Below are 16,040 nucleotides of genomic sequence, written 5' to 3' on the forward strand. Positions count from 1 at the left end.
AGGTGAGTAATTACTATATCCCAGGCCTTCAGTGAAGTTTTTTTTTAAATTTAAATTATTCATCATAAATGAATAATTTGATTTATGGATCAAAACAGTAATGATTACTGTGCCTCTACCTTTAATAGATGGATTTTTTTAGCATGTTGATAAAATCAGGGTATAAGATTTTCACTATGAGGGGCAGATCCAGGATTATAATATTTTGGCTAAAGTCAACTCTTTTGGCCTTTTCTGCGATGTACAAAATGAATATACAACTATATGATTCTGTTTGTGGGTAGGAAAGTAGTTGAAGGAAATTATTGCTCAAACAGTAGTTTTTTTCAAATCAAATATTACCCTCAATGCAATATTGTATGTTAATAGGGTAGCCCTGGAGTCAAAAAGACCTTTTGAATGCTGGCTTCACCAGTGGTTAGCCATGAGATCATCTTAACTTTCACAGACATCAGTTGCCTCTATAAAATGAGTATATTATCAAAATTCCTTCATAGGGTTACTTTGAAATTAAATGAGATAATTCATATAAAATGCTAAGCACTATGTTCATTATGGTGTGAAATGAATGGCAGCTAATGCTTTAAGCATTTATCACTAATATTAATATTATAATAAGCTGATATAAATTCAGCATATGACTGGGGAAGTAAGAGTTTGGCAGGGACCGACTGCAGAGTACTTGAGATCATATACATTGACCCTTGAACAATGCAGGGGTCAGGGGCACCAACCCCAGTGCAGTCGAAAATCTGCGTGTAACTTTTGACTCCCCTAAAACTTGACTAAATACCCTACTGTTGACAGGGTGGATGCCTTACTGATAACATAAACAGTCAATTAACACATGTTTTATATGTTATATGTATTATATATACTCTATTCTTATAGTAAGTAAGCTAGAGAAAAGAAAATGTTAAGAAAATCATAAGGAAGAGAAAATACATTTATAGCACTGTACTGTATTTATCAAAAAAAAAAAAAAAACACACACATAAGTGGACCTATGTAGTTCAAATCTGTGTTCGAGGGTGAACTGTAGTTTCTAAAAACTATTCCTAATCTAATATTTACATCCAATACAATTGCCATCTTTTCCCTCCTCCAAAGTACCAAATTTTATTTTGTCCCGTGTAATTCTTATTATTCATAATATATGAGAAACAGATAAATTAATGAGTAACTTTCTAGCCTTTCCCAAGTTGCAGTAGCTTAATACTATAAAGATTTATTTTTCCTTTGGGGCGCCTAGGTTCCTCAGTCATTTAAGCATCTGACTGTTGATCTCTGCTCAGGTCTTGATTTCAGCGTTATGTGTTCAAGTGCCATGTTGGGCTCCACGCTTAAAAAAAAAAAAAATATTACTCCTTTATGTCACATTCTAGTGTGGGTCAGAAAGATAGTGGGGGTGGGTCTTTGTTCCATCCAGTCACTCAGGGACCCAGTGGTGGCTCTCCCGTCTTCTTCCAGAGGCCTGGAGTCCTCCACTGGACACGCTGTACTAGATAGGGCAGGAAGAAAGCTTGTTGAGGATTTTGAACAGTAATACCTTATCCACTGGCCTGAAGTCAGTCACATGGCCCAAGCTAATTGCAAGGGAGGTTTGGGAATGTAATTTAGTTGCGCATTATGGAAGAATATAAAGGGGTTTGCTAAACATTCAGCATTATCTCTGCTTTACCAACCATCCAAACACTTCCACCAACAAAACTAAGTCTTATGATTCTTCTCTAACTTTTCATTAATTAAAGATGGCAAGGAACTTTTGCTTACAAAGTTTATTTGCACATAATTTTATAGAGCAAAATATCTCCTATTAGAAAGGCTTTATCAACAAGGATTGGAATCTCGGAAGGCTTTCTATACCTTTTGCTAAGTTTTTTGTTCTATAGGAATTCTCTGAGTAACCTCGTGGAACATTCCTCCTACTTCATTTCTACTTAAAGCTCATATATGTGAAAGAGATTATATCCTCAAATGAGCATTTTCCTTGCTTTTATCATCTTGTGTCATTATCTCAACATTCTTTTATTATAGTTGTTATTGAGAGCATACTTTCAGATTTAGCATGGAGATTAACTGTAAAATAAGTAAATAGCAAATTGTTTTGTTAGAATGAAGTGTAAAAGTCAATGCTTTTAAGAGTTCTTTTTCATTGTTAACTGCTAATTCTAAGCGACTACAATACTCCAAAAAGTACAGATTGACAACCTTACATTTAAGAATTTTTTTTTTCTATGAAGAGTTGCTGTGACAGTAAACTTTACACATAGTACAAGCTTTGCTATGATACTTCAAAATATGACTTTTTCTAAAGTTTCACTTTACTGATGAAAGAACTCCTTATGTTAAAACCTATGTAGCACACAGATTCCCAGGCACTCTCCAAAAGACAGACTTTTAATGTTTTCTTGATGGTGCTTATTCTTCATGGCAAAAGAACGAAAGTCAAACTCCCTATTTATTTTACACTTTATCCAACAAATCACAAATGACAGCAACTAGCACTCAACACTCACATTTTAGTAATACTAATAATCTGTTGGAGACTGGCTGTGTATATTAAATGATTTCATTGCCACTAAGTATTAATATTATTTTGAAGGTATAAATATTTTAATTACTTTCTCATAATTAATATGTAATTGGTCTTATGTTTTGATATTTTTGATATTTTATTAGAAATCAAAATAAAAACTTACAGAAAAGAAATCAAACTATCCCTTATTATTCTTGTTTAATCAAAAGATATTTTTTGTGACACTCATTTAGGTACATTCTTTTTTTTTTTTTTTTTTTTAACGTTTATTTATTTTTGAGACAGAGACAGAGCATGAACAGGGGAGGGTCAGAGAGAGGGAGACACAGAATCTGAAACAGGCTCCGGGCTCTGAGCTGTCAGCACAAAGCCCGACGCGGGGCTTGAACTCACGGACCGTGAGATCATGACCTGAGCCGAAGTCGGCCGCTTAACCGACTGAGCCACCCAGGCGCCCCATCATTTAGGTACATTCTTAAGTGGCCATTTTATTTTAAAAAACTTTCTTTTTATCTTTTTAAACATTTTTTTTAAATAACTATTTTTTTAAGTGTATTTATTTTTGAGAGCTAGTGAGAGCAGAGGAGGGGCGGGGAGAGAGGGAAACAGAGGCTCTGAAGTGGGCTCTGTGCTGACAGCAGAGAGCCTGGTGTGGGACTCGAACTCAGAACCAGGAGCCCATGACCTGAGCTGAAGTTAGCTGCTTAACTGAGCCACTTAGGCACCCCTTAAAGATTTTATTTTATTTATTTTTAAGAAGGCTCCATGCCCAATGTGGGACTCAGATTCAAGACCCTGAGATCAAGCGAGGCATGCTCGACTGACTGAGCTAGCCAGGTGCCCTTAAATGGCCATTTTAGTAATTAAGTGGAGTTTAATAATGTCAAAGACTCAAACGTCAAAGACTGACATTCTTTGGATGATTATATATTTTTGCACAAACTTCTGTTTTTAATGGTTATTACATTAATTAGTAATTCTTACATGAAATATTTATTGTTTTTGAATTGCTCTTTTATTGCATTCTATAATTTTTCATATAATTACCTGTTGGCAAATTAAGAGGTTGTAGAATTGAAAATAACATCATAATTTTTGTTTCTATGATAGCCTAAGCAACTTTAGCCTTTATTAAAGAAATAAATGTAGAAAAACTAATACCCATAACTACATTAGTTCTCTGGAAAAGCTTATTTTTTAATTGAACAATTCTGTGAGAGAAAATGTTTGAAAATATACATTAAAAAAGAAGAAAATGGCATTTTTCTTATTTTATTCAGTAGAAATAAGTTATTAAGTGTGGAGTTCTATAAGAACTATGATTAAATAGTTTAGATGTTATGCATTATAAATTCAGTTGTCTTGCATTATGCATAATTGTATACAGCCCTTTTATTAATTATATTGCTTGTATTATATAAATAATTTTCTTTATATTTTAAAATACTGATTGTTGAAGATGAGGAAGCATTTACTGAGAAAATAATTTCAGTTATCTTAACCTTTATACAAGCATTCTAAAACTTTAATTTCATTTACTCTAGTAAATATGAACCTCTAGACAAGTTTCTAAGTTTCAGTGTACTTGGACATAGAAGTTATTGAATATTAAGAAATTATCACCTTGAATGCTGCATATTCTTTATGAGATTTCATTTAATATATTAAGGATTGAAAAGGTTTAAGTGCTCTAGACTTTAAACTATTTTGTTCCTTTTGTTTCAAAACTTGAACTGTTATTTAAAAATTCTACATTTGCATCACCAAACTTTTACATTGTAGACCACAGACATTTGAGCTTAAGGTTTTATGCATATTTGACAAAAATAACTTTAGTCCTATAGTAGTTAAGCAAAATTGTTCAGCATTTGCAGTGGTAACATAAATGCTAATTATAGTTTATTGCCAAACCATTTAAGATTTTTATGTACATGGACTTCAAGACATTTTTTTCCAAAACAGTTGTTACATTTCCCCTGTTTCCTGCATGGTGGATTTTGAATTTAGCATCTGACATGTTTTCTCAACTACTGGTTTATAATGAAAACATGTAGGTACTCGAGGGAATCTGTTAAAAGCAAAAATTCTATGATCCTTGAAAGGTAAGTGACAGCGCTGAGATTGTCACATCTGGATCAGAAATGTCTCATCTGTTTATCTATCTAAACAAACACAAATAAGATAATTAAGATCCTAACAAAGCATGTTTTGAAAAACAACTTATGGCTTTGATTAGGTCAGAACCCAGTGATGTTTTAAAATTTTTCTTTGTTCCCACATGTGAGTCAAAATGGATTGACCTTCAGCAATGAGTGCTTTTGAAGGATTACAGCAAATCTATTATTCCATATTTTGAAATTTGACAGTAAAATTAATTCTTGGCTTTCAACCATCATATATATATACACATATATATATAATATACTTAAATATACATATTTATATACCTATACACATAAACACATGCATACGCACATATATAATCATGTACATTATAGTATACCTAATTATTCAGCTAAATTTACCTCACCATACTTTCACTCTTATTAGAATAGAGCTAATATATTTCAGAGTTGCAAACCTGTGGCTGTGAAAAATCAGTCACACACAAAAGGAAAATGAATCCCTCAGAAAATCACAATTGTTTACATTTAAAATAAGTTTTTAGCATCATAGTAAGCTGTTACTTGACTTTTAAATTTAGCTTTGTATGTACATTAAGTTCAAGAAGAAATTTTAATGTAAGCTAATATGTCCTAAATTGTATTCATTTTAACTCTTAAAAAGACCTATTTTGATATTCCTAAGACAGGAAATTAAAATATTTTGTTTATATTCCGATCAATTTTGAATTAATATAATCATACTCTCTTGTTCAGGTAGTAGTAAAGTAGTTGTTTAATTAAACATGTCATTTGTTTACACTGTAGTGTTTCAGAAATGCTAGTTCAAAAGATAGGATAAGGACTTCTATCAAACATTTCAATCTGACAAGTAAATTACATTTCTTCCACCATAAATAGGTAAGCAGAAAACCATAGCAGTGATGAAAAGACATATTCTTATTACTCAGAGATATGATATGCAGTCTACAAAATAGGAGCTTTCCAAACTTCAAGATTAAAACAAAACCTCAGCTTTTACTATTTAAAATATTACAAATTTATTCAAATACTTTTAGCATTTTAAATGTTATATTAAAATTGTCATTCCTTTTATTAGCCAACTCAAAAGGCAAAAAAAATAGCGGATGGACTTTGATGGGAAACTCTGGATAAAATGAAATCCATGAATTATTGGACACATATGAAGAATGAGAAGCCTCAGTCAATGCCATCTCAAGTGAAGACATTCACAATGTCTCCCATTTGCCAAAGCAGGCTGGGAAGAATTGTTTACATTTTTTACAATTTATATTTTGTTAAGTAGCCTTTGTTGTAATTTCTCCTTTGCCTAGAATGTTTGTTGTTATAGCAATTACCATTGCTTTCACTATAGTAAAAGGCATCCTCCTAACTTTTAAACTTATGAAATGAAAAAAAAGTCAATAAAAATTATGTATGCAAAGTAAAAATTTTATATAATGCTTAATTTGCAAAGAAATTTGGATAATTTTGTCAAGCCTTATGAACTAGAGGACAGGTTTTATATTTTGGTTATCTTTTGTATAACTAGAGTATAATGACTGTTTTTGAGAAAATATTTCTGGTTTTTATTTTCTCATTGAAATGAAAACATTATATGGGAAAACTAAAATATTGCTAATAGTTATGAATGAATATGTAGGTCATCAGAACAAGGAAAATTGATAGTACTGTTACAAAACATAAACAATCTGATTTTCTGTTCTTTATTCAAAGTTCAGTTATCATGAACTTTTTAACTACGTTTTCAAAATTACTGAAATATTGTCTCTTTATTTTATGAATTCAAGGAAATATAAACAGACATTTCTTCATTTTCTAATTGAATCTCTACATCCTTCTGTTAGGTTTTTAGAATTATTATGATAGGAATATTGATATTAACCAATATTTATTGAGTGATTATTATGTACAAGACACTTTACATATGTTTACTATTTAGATACATTTAGTCATCTCTCCATACACACACACACACACACACACACACACACACATTGTTATGCCCACAATATATTTAAATTTTATTGAATAGATTAAAATTGTATATGAAAGAGAAATTAGGAACCAGTCTTTCACAATGAACAAAAAGGGATGTTAACATGTGGTAAAACCAATCTGGTACTATTTTATGTTGGCAGTTATGTTTTTTTCTCTCCTCGGTGAACCACAAAGAAAGAAGATGGGTATGATTTTTACAGGGGTGAAATAGGTTGTCTGTCAGTTGGATTTAGGCGACAGTCTGTCTGCAAGCCGTAAGATGATCTGCAGAGCGCCAGAGGAAAGCAGGCAGGATTCCTGGCTTGCAAGAATAGATATTGATCTACCTTAGCCACCTAAACAATGCCTCACCTGTTTGCCTTGTCCATACCTTATTTTACGCAGTCTAATGCTTGTTTTGTTTGACTTTTCTTTTATTTCTCTGGATCTGAGCTTTGATACACTTTGGGGAGTACATAAACACAGTGTTGTACTTGAACATCACCATACTTCTGAGTCCTCTGGTGGTTTAGGACCACCCCTCCCTCTTGAATAGCTCTGTTATTGAAAATTATGAACCAGAGCTAAATTACGAGGCCTCATACAGAAGAGGTTGATCCACAGCCTAGTGTCCAATAACACTGAATGTGAGATGCTACTAATTACTGCCCTATGGACCTCGTTTAAAATTTCTTAAATTTCAGCTTGTAAAAGGCTTTATTATTATTAATTCTTTTTTTCCTCAACAGATAGTTGAAAGATAAGCCACTACAGTATTTAGAATTCTATCCATTTTTTGGAGCACAACTATGTTACTATGTACTGCCTCAAGCACTAATGAAATACAAAACTACATTCAGCTTCCCAGTAAACTATAATATAAATATTTTACCAGCACTTATTATTAGTTTGCCATTTCCTGCTGACAGCTATTCCAACTTTGCCAGCAGGCACTGGATCTCACAATTGTATTATGTTTTGAACAAATAGCGACAAACAAAAATTCTCACAAAATAAATGAACGAGATTTCCTGGGGAAAAAAAAAAAAACAAAACTCTTCCAATGTTAAATGAATATTTCTTTCAAACTCTGACATGTAATATTATTTAATTTGCATATTGCACATTTCACTTTTTACTGGAAAACAATTAAGTTAACGAGGAACTAAATAATGTGCACTCAGGGATAATTTAATATTACTTGTTTGATTTTAAGAGTGTTTTTTTTTTTTTTTAACTTTTTTGCTGTTCTAGAGAAGCCCACATCCTAATGCTTATACTGACAATGGAACACTCTGGTTTTCAAATGATACAGCATAAAGACCAGCAGAGAATGGAGTCATCTTTTTGAGAACCACAAAATGAAAAGGTTCATGTAAAACTTTGTGACTTTTCTGTGCTGTCCAGGAAGACCATAAAACTTAGCAACTAATGAAATATGAAAATGCTTAAAATATATCTTGGCTTTAAACTGGAATAACTTTCTACTAATGCTGCTTCTATCAGTGATAATCAGTAACCAGCAAATACCATCCACTCCCTCGCCCTACCCTTGCTTCATTACAGCTCACTAGGATAAAGCACCACCTTTGTTAAGTCAAACGCTTCAGTTATGCAAGCTTCGCCCACTTAACTGAATGTGGCTGGAGAAAAAAAAAACAACAAAAAAAACAAAACATGAAACAATGCTGACTGATCTCACCCTAAGTTTGGGATCACTTTTCTTTTTAATTTTTTTTTTTCTTAATGCTTATTTATTTTTCTGAGAGAGACACAGTGCAAGTGGAGGAGGGGGCAGAGAGAGTGGAAGGGAGGGACAGAATTCAAAGCAGGTTCCAGGTTCCAAGCTGTCAGCACAGGGCCTGACGTGAGACTTGAACTTTTGGACTGGCAGATCATAACCCAGGGCTTGAACTCACCGACTGGGAGATCATGACCTGAGCCAAAGTCAGGTGCTTAACCAATTGCGCCACCCGAGCGCCCCTGGGATTGCTTTCCTCAAGCAGGTCTTTAATTCTGTGTAGCACTCGTACTACATTTGCCTACTTCATTCATACGATGCAGATGATGGTTTTACATCTTTTCTCCTCAGATCTCCAGCATGTCTTTCCTCATCGTCATCCTAAACTGCTGTCCATAATTTTTACCCCACTAAGAACGGAGCAAACAGCTCATTTCCATGAGCTCCTACTTCTACATCTACTGACCTAACTACATTTGACTGTATTTGTGCAAATATACTTGAACTTTTTATTACCATACACCTAGAAAAAGGCTAGCCCACTCTACTTGGGTACCAGATCGCATCCTTCTGTTCCCTACCCTATAACGTGAATCTAGCGACTCTCTCTGCGCTTCCTTGGACCCGCACATACTTCCCTCCATACCCAATGGTTCACACCAGTACACACACATGTTATTTTTCGCGCTTCTAAATAAACTCACTCTTGCCTCCGTTTCACTTTCTGTCTCATCCTCTTTACGATCTTTCCTCTTCTCTCATTCCTTTTAAAACAAAATTCCTTGAAAAAGAGTTTCCATATGCAGTTTCCAACCTCTCTCTCCTATCCTTTCTTTAAACCTAAACAGACTGTTGGTGTCAGAACTTCCCTGAAACGGCTTTGGTCAAGTCGCCGGGAATTCCATGTGGCTAAATCAAATGGCCAATTCCCAGGCTTCATCTAACTTAAACTCTCATTAACATTTGACAAAATCGATCACCATCTCCTTCTTACCACATTGGGCTTTATTTGGCTTCCAGACTTACTATGTTGTTTTGCTTTATGTTTGTTTTGTTTTCCCACTTCTGGATGTTCTGTTAGGCGGTTTGACCAGAGTGAAGAGGCCTAAAGCAGATGCTGACCACACCCTCCCGCGTTAACAGCCACACCTTCAGAGCCACCTCTAAGAGGTGGCTGGGCCAACACACCCAGGAGAGGCCTAGGCACCCAGCTGGCTCAAAAGCCGCAAGGCGACTTCTAAGAGCTGAGCATGCATCTAAAAGGTGCAGCTTGCCCTTAAGGCCACAGCCAAAGCTCATTCGAAACTCATAAATATACAACACACGCAGAAATACAGTTATAGCACAATGCATCATGGGTAGGCACATGCGCTGAAGCCAAACTGTTAGGTAACCACCAGCTGTCAATCAAAAATGTCAATCATAGCCAAATTTACATATGCAGAAAGCGGGCGCAAAGAGATGCAGCTAGGGCTTCTCTCCTCCATTCCCTCTGTTGTTCTGGCAGGAGCCTGGTTTCAGTCTGGAAAGTGTACTGTACTTACACGTAAGATACTCAGTAGCCCCTATCTCCTTGTTCTTGTCTCGGGTCTCCAAATCTTTAGCATCTGGGACAAGACTCTAGCAGCCCAGTAACAGTTCCATCTCAGATTTGTTATTTCCTCCCAGTTTCCCTGACTTGTAAACATCGCGGTGCCTCTGGGCTCAGAACTCACATCAATTCTTTTTTTGATCTTTAGTAATTACTTCGTTGAACTCATCCATCTCAAGGCTTTAACTGCCATTGATATGCTGGTTTAATATACAGATCTATGTCTGATATAACAATACAAAAACGTACAAATGTATCATATAAAATATATTTGTATGTAAAATATATAAATACATTGTATATAGACCTATAAACATATTATATATAAATTGGCATAGGGGCGCCTGGGTGGCTCAGTTGGTTAAGTGTCAGACTTCAGCTCAGGTCATGATCTCACAGTTCTGGGTTGGAGCCCTACTTCAGGCTCTGTGCTGACAGCTCAGAGCCTGGAACCTGCTTCTGTTTCTAGGCCTCCCTCTCTCTCTGCCCCACCCCCTCTCATGCTGTCTTTCTCTCTCTCAAAAATAAATAAACATTAAAAAAATTTAAAAAAAATTAAACCAAATCGCATATAGATACAAGTGATTTAGATTTCTTTTGTGAATTACATTATTTACAGCTACCCACAAGGTACGTCCACTTGGATTGCAAATATACATCTTAAGTTTAACATGTCCAAACATGGTCTTTTCCCATAACCTACTCCTCACCCACTCTTTTCCTGTTCAGGGGAAGGCAACTCCATTCTACCAATTACACGAAATAAAATTCCTTAGCCTAGCCTTTGGCTGTTACCTCTCTTTCACGTACGACATTCAATCTGTCAGTAATTTATGTAGGTGCTATTCTCAGAATGTATCCAAAGTCATCCATTCCTTGCCACCCTCACTGGCACAACTTGGGTCCAATCCATTCATCATATCTCACCTGGATTATTACAACTCTCTTCTGCCTCTGCTTCTGCCCTTGTCTCTCATTGATTGCACTCAACCAGTAGCCAGGAAATGTTCAACTCTAACTCAGGCAATCTCATTTTTCTGTTCAACTTCCTCCTGTTTTACTATTTTAGTCAGGCTAAAAGCCAAAATCCTTGCAAAGATTTTAAGGCCTTGCATGACCTGTGCTCTTCCTTATCCTTCTGACTTCATAATCACTTCCTCTCTTCCTCAAGCACTCTGACCTCTCTAGCCTACTAGCTGTTCCTCAAAGGTATCAAAATTGCTCCTGTCACAGGACCTTTGCATTTCCTGTTCCCTTTGCTGGGAAAGCTTTCCCTGCCCCCACCGTACACACATACAAAAAATGTGTTATATGGCACATCTATGCCCCACCTCCTTAACACAGATTTCAATGAGTCCTTCCCAGACTATATTACCAAAAATTTGATCCTTCTCCCATGATTCCCATTTCTCCCTGCTTTGTTTTTCTCCTTACCATTTAGCTAACATACTATATATTTTACTTATGTAACTTGTTTATTGTCCATCTTTCCCACTAGAATGCAATTTCCATCATGTCAGGGATTTTGTCTTCTTCATCTTATTTTGTCCATGATAAATCTCCAATGCTTAAAACATGCCCTGAGATAAGGTTGATGAGTAGTATCTGTTTAATGAATGAATGAATGATTTAGGGAAGGCTGTGTAAAGAAAATATTTTCTTAAATTTTAATTTTTTGTAATTATTTATAAATTGTATGATGTCTGACGAATTGAGGAAACAATTAATACTGTATGTTTATTCTCTGAGTCTTCTGATCTGACCTGCCAACTCTGTCATTGCACTTGTTAATTTCAAAGGCTCTGCTATCAGGCATACGACAGTTTAATCTTCTATCTCCTAGATGTCCCACTTGAAAAAGAATGCTAGTTAGTGGCTATTTATAAAATTCATTTGGATGAATGAGAATAACTTAAAGTTACCTATTCTGGAATTTTAAAAATTACAATCAGGGGGCACCTGGGTGGCTTGGTCGGTTAAGCGTCCGACTTTGGCTCAGGTCATGATCTCATGGTCCGTGAGTTCGAGCCCCGCGTCGGGCTCTGTGCTGACAGCTCAGAGCCTGGAGCCTGTTTCAGATTCTGTGTCTCCCTCTCTCTGACCCTCCCCCATTCATGCTCTGTCTCTCTCTGTCTCAAAAATAAATAAACGTTAAAAAAATTTTTTAAAAAAATTACAATCAGAAGGAATGTGTGATGATCTCCTTCCCTTCTGGTTCTTTGTATCGACTTTTCCTTTGGCCCAGTATGTTTTTACTCCTTCTTCAACTTTTCAATTTCTGTCCTTGAAGTCTCAGCTTAGATGTCACTTTCTTGATAAAATCTTCCTTAATCACTTCCATCTCTGTAAATGGGGTTAAGGGCCATACTTACTTTCCTCTATCATGACACCACACATTGGTGAAAATGTTTATTTTTCAGTCTCTTATAATAAATAGACTTCAAACGAATTAAAGGCAGGGTGCTTGTCTTATTTTGTTATGGATATATCTCACAAAACTCAATGCCTAAAATATGAACAAACATTTAACAATGGTCTAGTATTCTAGGTACTTCTGCCCTCTAGAGATAGGACATAATCAGTTCCACTGAGACTCCTGAGAGTATGAAACAGGTGCTGTGTCTGTTTTGTTCATGTTTGCATTTTGTGTCTGTGCATTATAAGTATTTAATACACGGTATTGAAAGCTATTCTATGTAGTGACATTAATAACGAATATAGGCACAGATATACATATCATTGCTTCGTTTTTTAAAATGTTTTTTTTTTATTTTTTTAAAGTTTATTTATTTATTTTGAGAGAGAGAGTATGAAAGCAGGGAAAGAGCAGAGGGAGAGAAAGAGAATCCTAAGCAGGCTCCACACTGTCAGTGTGATGCAGGGCTCAAACTCACAGGGCTGGAACTCATGGGGCTTGAACTCATGGGGCTCTAACTCACAGGGCTCGACCTCACAAACTGAACCCTGAGATCGTGACCTGAGCCAAAACAAGAACTGGACGCTTAACTAACTGAGTCACTCAGAAGCCCCAACATATCATTGCTTTCTACTGCCTGTTTTGGTCTTCAAGAACCATCACCTGATAAATGCACTCTGTTAACACAGAAAAAGCATATCACACTGACCTAGGTTTTGGGTAGTTTCCTTTACAAAAATCTTTATCTTTTTGGATTCTTGTTTTCTTTTAAAAACTTGAGAATATCTTTCATGACAAAGTTGTGTTCCTCTAGGACATTTTGAAGAAGATCTTTTTCCCAAAAGTCAATTTGCAGAAGGCTGATTTGGAGTTTGTTTCTTTTAACTCTTCAGTGTTAGCAGTCAAGTTTTTGTTTTGTCATCATAATAGCATTTTAAGTAATGTCCAATTGCTTTTATGTCAGCTTCCTATTTGCATATGTAGACTAAGGGGCAGAAAGTGGAAGACACTGAGTAGAGAGTGTAGAGAAACTGAGGAGCCCTCAAACTTCATATTTCACCAACTTCATATTATTTGCACGATACAAAAACAAGCGTATTACTCAAATACAAGTACTGGATTGGCTCTTGTTCTAGTGTCAAGTGCAAGATAATTGCCAAGTGAATCAAAATTCCTCCCCACCCCCAACAATCACTTCCCATATCTCTATCCTAAAAATATAATAAATTTTATTGAAAGAATATTCTGACCCACTGATTGAAAATATCTGTAAATCACATATATATAATAAAGGACGTGTGTCTGCAATATATAAAAAGCTCTTACGATTCAACAATAAAAAGTAACTCAATTTAAAGATAGACAAAAGATTTGAATAGATGCTTCTCTAAAGGAGTATTCGAAAGGCGAATAATCCTCTGGAAAGAAGCCCAGCAACATTAGTCACTAGAGAAACGCAAATCAAAGCCACTATGAGATACCACTTCACACCTATGAAGGTGGCTCAAATACAAAAGGTGGACAATAACCAGTGTGGATGAACGTGAGGAGAAATTGGGACTCTGATACGTTGCTGGGGGAATGGTAAAATGGTACAGTCACTTTGTAAAACAATTTGGCAACTCTTCAAAAGGTGACCTTTGTCTCTTTCCTGAGTTTGATTCCCTGGTTGTGGATTGCTAGAGGCCACTTCCTTGAGGCACTGTCCTGGAGTTGGTGAAAAGCACTTCCTTCAATAGCTTCCTGAGAAAGACCAACTAGAAGGTAAGTTATTTGAGACATGACCTGGAAAGACTATACTCTGTTCTCACACTTGATTGATAGGCTGGTAGGAAATAAGTTTTTCTCAGTATTTTTGTTATTTTCCCCTCGTTTTCCACTTTCTATTCAGTGATGCTATTGAGCTGTTGAATCCTATTTATGACTTTGGCTGTTGTTTGTTTACTTGTTTATACTACAAAATATAATTAATTCTCCTAATTCCTTTCAGGCAGGTCTACTTATTCCAAGTGAAGTGGAACAAATTCTACAATGATGGAGAATATAGGATAGTTTAAAATCCAACTTAATCATCTAGACAATGTATATTGCTCAATGGATTTGTCCAATAAAATTAATTCGACTTTTCTAATTTTTGCTAGCTTTATTGGAATTTCTTTTGATACACCTTAGATGACATCTTAATTCCACTTAGAACGGTGGTCAGATGGCACTTAACACATGGTGGGGTATCATTAACTAAAATGAAATCCTTTTCTGTAAAACATTTTTTTCTTTAAAGTTCTGACAAAGTCATTCTATGGAGAAAAAAAAAAAAAAGCTTTCAACTGCCAAAGTAAAGTGATCAGGGAACAGGAGATTAGAGCAAATACTAAAAAGAGAAGATAATTTGTGAACTGACAACCCATTTATTTATATTTACCAGATAATTACTTCACCTCCTGCAACACTTTGATTATGAAATAAAGGATGGAGGAAATTAAGTGGATTAATTCAGTCAACAAAAGTGTCAGTTTTTATTTAAATTGTTTCCAGAGATTTTCAGTCAGGTGGGTAGGTGAAAAGATATTCTCTATCCTTCTGCCCTGGGAGGATGTCAGAATCTCAGCAATGGCAGTTGAGAATATAGGGCGGCGTTCGGAAGGGGAGAAGGGATGTGCGTATATTTTGTAAGAGGTCCCTAGGGGATTCAGATATACCTCCATGCTGGTTTAACCAGTGCAAGCTTGTATTTCCACTTTACAGTAGCCACTTCACTCAGTCTCTCAATTGCCTTTTATCTACCTAGTCCTGCTATTACTTCCCCCTTCTCTCCATTTTCGGAAGGGAAACGAATTGTGATAAAGTGAGACATTTTGTGGTGAAAAGGATACAGTTTTAATACCTTTAAAACATTTCAAAAAGCAATACAATTAGCTAAGCACTTATGTTTTATTAGTAATAGCAAGCAAAATTAATAAGTAAATTCAACTAAAAATGATTATGTGTCAGAGTGTATAGTTTTTACATTGACATTTCACATAATCTGACTTTGCTTAGAAGAGAAATCACTCGGCTGTTAAAATTACTTTTAAAGAGCTGTCAAAATTGGAAAACCTGCTGTCAAAAATATGATGAGAAAAGTTTAAAAATGGTAAAGTATGTTGACTTAGATAAAAAATATTACCTTCATGAAGGAAAACTTGAATATTTATCATGATCTTCAAAAGGGATGACTTTTTCTCCCTGAAACTGGACATCTTTGTTTTAAAAATTATATCTTGACAAGTGAAGGATACCATTTATATTGTACCACAATGAGAACACGTCTGGGTGATAGAAAATGTTAAAATATTAATGCTATGATTCTTCTTACTATTATTTATTTTGCCTCATTTTTAACTGAAGAGAACTTTTAACCCTTGCCCTGGTTTTCAGCTTCTTGGAGTTCTTACACGTGTATTGACCAAACACGTTTTAACTAATAGCAGAAGAGTGCAAATATATGTTTTCTGGAAAGCATGGTGATATTTTTATATTTTCATTCTACCTACTCAAATTATAAGAAAAAAATATTATCTCCCGTAGGTCAGATGCTCATTATGCACCACTGAGAGTTTGAAGTGCAAATGGTTAATTTTGAGACTTCA

This window comes from Panthera onca, chromosome B3, assembly GCF_046562875.1.
Source record: "Panthera onca isolate mPanOnc1 chromosome B3, mPanOnc1 haplotype 2, whole genome shotgun sequence".
NCBI lineage: Eukaryota > Metazoa > Chordata > Mammalia > Carnivora > Felidae > Panthera > Panthera onca.